We start from the raw sequence: 5699 nt of genomic DNA on the forward strand, positions 1-5699 counted from the left end.
TTCGCTGAAGAAATTTTAGGTCTATGTTATGTAGTTTGCCTATTGTCAATTAAATATAATGCTTTGTATTGCATGCGCCCCACGCTTTTCATTTTCAATCTCATAAATTGGTTATAACGACTTTTGCTAAAATTTCAAAATCAAAAGTTATCAAAACAAATTCTATGGGACTGAGAAATATTATTTATTCCTAAAGCAGGAAAACGGGGTCATGACAATGCTAAAGATTTCCGACCAATAAGCCTAATGTCCTTCGTGCTCAAGACGTTTGAGAGGCTGTTGGATCTGTATGTTAGGGACAAGACGTCCAATTTATCATGCTCTCAACATGCATACTTGAAAGGGAAGTCAACGGAGACTGCCCTACATGAAGTGGTACGTACAATTGAGAGTTCGCTCTACTATAAACAATTTACAATTGCGTCCTTTATAGACATCGAGGGGGCCTTTAATAATGTCAATGTGGATTCCATCCATGAGGCACTTATGGAAACAGGGATTGACCACTTTGTCCGGGCTTGGATAGTGTCTCTGCTAAGGAGCAGAGTAATACATGCCGTACTGGGGTAGCAAAGCAGGGCCGTATATGCAGTGAGAGGCACCCCACAGGGAGGAGTGCTATCAACGTTACTATGGCTCATGGTCTTAAACAAACTACCGGTAAAGCTGGACTCTCAGAGAATCAAAGCGGTGGCTTACGCCGATGATGTAGCGATACTGGTATCGGGTCAGTTTCCTTCGGTCATAAGTGAAATTATGGAAAGGACTTTAAAGATAGTAGATTCCTGGGCCATAAGCTGTTCTCTTAGCGTAAACCCGGAGAAAGCTGACCTTATGATTTTCACAAATAAAACAAAATTACCAAATTTTAATAAACCAAGGTTCCGGGGAACGGAACTGGATCTGTCAATGAAGGTGAAATACCTTGGAGTTATTTTGGATCCCAAACTTAACTGGAAACCAAACATTGAGGAGCGTGCTAGGAAGGCCACGGTGGCTCTCTATGCGGCCAAGAGAATGTTGGGCAACAGATGGGGTTTGAAACCAAGAATTGTGCACTGGATGTACACAGCTATAGTCCGACCCATAATCTCTTATGGGGCGCTGGTCTGGTGGCCAGCCCTTACTAAGGATTACGTAGTTAAAAAGCTAGGCGGAGTTCAAAGGTCAGAAGCCTCTAGCGTAACAGGCGCAATGAGATCCTGTCCGAAGGACGTTTTGAACGTCCTTCTTGACTTATTACCTATAGATATCTTCATCGAGAATTCAGCTGCTAACAGCGCCATCAGACTGCGTGCCCTGGGGCTCTGGAAGGAAAGACCGTTCGGGCACGGTTCCATCCTAGACGCAATACCGTCTGAAATTAAAGCGCTGCCCACTGACTATATCCTGTCGAAGACCTGGGTTCACCATAAACACCGCACGAAATTCCCAAGCCGCAGTGACTGGAATCAGGAAAATTTCGGGTCCTTGCAGGGCTTAACAGTCTTTACGGATGGGTCAAAGATGGAATGCGGGGTTGGTGCTGGGGTCTTCATTGAGCAATATAACCTAAAATTATCCTTCCGCCTACCAGACTATGCAAGCGTCTTCCAGGCCGAAACGTTTGCTATTAAGGAGGCAGTAAGGTACATCAAACACAATGTACCCGCGAGAACGCAAGTCTCGGATAGCCAAACGGCTATTCAGGCACTTTCCTCTAACTCTGTTAGATCTCAGCTAGTGGATGAGTGTAGGAGAGAGCTGGCCTATATCTCTGATGAATACGAAATCACCCTAATATGGGTCCCGGGACATAGGGGCATCTACGGAAACGAGGCAGCGGACGAACTAGCAAGGAGCGGCTCCGCACTGGATATGTCCCACGCGGTGGACATGGGCGCCTCGCTCAGGGAGACTAAGACAAAAATTACCGAATTTTATCATTCGAAGGCCAGGCAGAGGTGGAACTGCACAGGATCCTACAGAATTGCCCGGCAGTTCTGGGTGTCCTACGACCCACTCAAAACCAAAGCTCTCTTAGGAATGAGCAAAACAAATGCCTACAAACTTACTGCAGTGTGCACAGGGCACTGGCCCGTTGGGGTACATGCCGAAAGGATAGGACTGCCCTTCAGTAGGTTCTGTCGCAGCTGCGATGACCCGGGCTCAAAAGAGACAGTCGAACACTTGCTGTGCTAGTGTCCAGCCCTCGCAAGGATGAGACTAAATATACTCGGCAAACCATTCCTGCAGAATATTTCAGAGTGCAGCTGCCTCTCTCTGTATGACGTACTGAAATTTATTAAAGCCGCCAAATGGCTGTAGGTTGCACGAGTTGTGGAATCAAAATGGCAAACTTGCTAATTGCTTGTCACCTGAGTGACAATCCACTTAAACCAACCAACCAACCAAGCCTTAGAAGGTACGAAGAACTCTGCGCGCCCTCTACAGGCTTTTCTGCATGAATGACTTGTCGCTATCCATAGCCATCTTCGGCAGCCAAATGCGGACCCTGGGTTTCCTAGGTACCTCCTCGGCAGGGATTAGTTTGAACTTCAAACCCTCCCAGACTTTGCCGAGCTCGGCTACGCACTTGCCGAGGATTCCCTAGAGAACTCATCCCTACATTTGAAAATCCGGCAACCCCTCAGGGACTCACTGGAGTCAAATCCTGGAATAGGGTTGTCCGGATTTTCAAACAGGTAGTCGCCCACCCGTTCGGAGAGTTTTCAGGCGCTAAACGGTTAAGTAGTATATCATGCAATATTGATGGGCCTTTAACAAGTATTGCTAAAAGTCGTATAAGCAACCTAGAAATAATTTTAGATTCCTCCAGAGAAAGCAAAGGCTCAGATGTAAAATCTGGGGACATTTAAAAATTTGAAATAAAAGGTCAATTGAAGGCCTATGTTAAAGGAAAACGGGCTCATCCCGTTGAAAATCCTCTCGATTGGTGGAAAACTAAATAAAAATACGACAAATTGACAGATCTGGGCCGCAAATATTCGAGCGCTCCACCCGCCGTTCCAACTGAGCAATTTTTTAGTGCAGCCGGCCTTATATACGAGCCTCTAAGAAATCTTCTCACGGGAGAAAAGGCAGCAAAATTACTTTTTTTTTAAATATGATATGCCCATTTTGAACCTTGACTACAAGATTAAAACACTGTATAGGTTAAGCACTCGTTCAATGTTCTATTAGTTTACAAAATTTTTAAGTAATAAAAACGATGACTTAACATTCGCATTCGCATTCGTATTCGCGAATGTGAAAAATATGGCATTCGAAACATCCCTAATACATACGCAAAAACCGTACTAGACTGTCTCGCTTTGATTTCGGAATGCTTACACATTGGGAAGTTAGCTTACTGCCAATATAGAAGTATTACATATATGGGTGCATGTAATAGACTTGAATTAATATGAAAAGTAATATATGTACGTACATACATATGTATGTGGGTATATAAAATTTTGTACAACGCTTTTATCAACTTGCAGTGTTGTGTGTCCAGACAGCTATAAAAGCTTAGCATTGCAAAGTTCCTATAAAGTCTAGATATGAACCTCGTTGGTTCGAGAGGTAGGTATCGCGATATGCACTACGTACGTTACAGCGGAAATGGACGACACCCCTTTTTTTAACGAAATTAATTGGTGCTCGTTTGTATGTACATATGCATGTATATGCATGTGTCTGCACCAATCTATTAATATCGTTGAATTATTTTAATATATATTGCAAAATTTTATACAGACAAGACTTGTTACAGTATTAAGCAACTAATAAATGTTATTGCTGTAATCTCTAAAGCTTTAGTTCTCTTAGCCCTCTCATTGTAAAACGGAATTAATAAGCACTCCTTGTTTGTCACTCGTAGAGCACGGTCGTTTCTATTACAAGCGTTTCTTCTTAAAACATGGTGTCAGATTAAAACCACACAGAATAACAAAAATAAATAAAATAAAATAAATAAAAAATAAAAATTTAATAAAATTTCATACAACGCGTCGCGGTTGCAAATTTTTATAATTTGAAAAGTGACGATATAAATCTATAAGTATAGTTTTCGATCCAAAAACATGCCAACGGACCACGTGAAGTCGGAGCTTTCAACGTGGCGTGAAATCGTTACGCAAGTCGCCCAACCAAGGCCTTTAAGCTTTAAAGGCGATATAAAAGAAAACTTCAAAGTTTTTCGTGCGAGTAGGGGAAAATTTTGTGATCGCGTCAGAGATTGCGCTCAAGCCAGAAAAAACTAAAGTCGCTATATTAATATCAATGCTAGGCCATGACTGTCTGATTAAAATGCAAAATTTACCCTTAACAGAGTTGGATAAGTCAACGTCTGAAAATCTATTAAACGCCCTAGAACTACAGCTCAATCCCAAGACAAATATAACCTATGAAAGATATGTGTTTAACACGACAAAGCAAAATGGTGAAAACACACGATTACATTGTTCACCTACGAAAATTGGCAAAAACATGCCAGTATGGAGACGCAACAGACGAATTTATAAAAGACAGATTAGTATTCGGCTAGAGGAAGACAATTTGACCTTAGCAAGGGCAATATCAATTTGTAGTTCATTTGAAGAGACAGACAAACAACTTAAAAGCATGGCCGCTGGCGAACGTGTCGAAGTGAACAAAATCGGTTACCGCGGGAATTCTATAAAAAAAAAAAAACAATAAAAAGCAAAGCTCAAGAAATGGCCGCGTGGACCAACAAAAAACGTGCAAATATTGTGGTACTAAACATGCGTTTGACAGAAACTTGTGTCCAGCAAAATATTCAATAAAATTGGGCATTTCGCGAAAATGTGTTTTCGTAAAGCAAACTTGAAAAAGCATCAAAAGCGAGTGTTCTGATTCCGATCGTAGCATTACAGTACATTAATATGATAAAGCACAGTGTGAATAAGAAAGATATAATACATAACATCCTATGCACTGAAGGAGCAAAAGAGAAAAGCATTTTTGCTGACTTAAAGTTTAACGTAAAGGGACAAAACAAAAGTGTTAAATGGCAACTAGATACCGCTGCAAGCTGTAATGTTGTTGGTCTCAAATGCTTAAAAAAATTGCTAATGCTAAATTAAAGTGCTTTCGCGGAAGCATTATAAGCCCAGTTGGACAATAGAGCTGAAGGGATATGTCCCACGCGGTGGACATGGGCGCGTCGCTCAGGGAGACTAAGACAAAAATTACCGAATTTTATCATTCGAAGGTTACCCGTTGCAACCTTCAAAATGTGTACCCAACTTTAAATTTTGGTTTGGTTTTGGTTTATGAATCAGATATATTAGATATTTCAACCAAGGTTTTGGTTTTTGCTAACAGTTGCTCTTGCTCTATATTTGCTTATGTTGCATTGCCAACCTGTGGAATTTTATGACGAATGTAGTGAAGTTTCACTCTCGGTAATGTAGTGAAGTTTCACTCTACGGAATAACAAATTTATTTTTACAGGTGAGATAAGAAAACGAAAACACTTTAAAGTGAGGAACAATTTATCTGCCCTGTTAGTAAAGGCAACTTTACTGCTCACATTAGAAAACGGCCCTTAATATACCAACTGAAGTCTGAAATATAAGAATATGCATACAATCGTAAAAAAAATGTTTTGTTAAAGAAGGGAGATGTTAAAGTATTAAGCAACTAATAAATGTTATTGCTATAAGCTCTAAAGCAGAGGTGGGACTCACACT

The sequence above is a fragment of the Rhagoletis zephyria genome, unplaced genomic scaffold (assembly GCF_001687245.7).
Source record: "Rhagoletis zephyria isolate East Lansing unplaced genomic scaffold, Rhagoletis_zephyria_1.1 Rzeph_scaffold_06142, whole genome shotgun sequence".
NCBI classification, from domain to species: Eukaryota; Metazoa; Arthropoda; class Insecta; order Diptera; family Tephritidae; genus Rhagoletis; species Rhagoletis zephyria.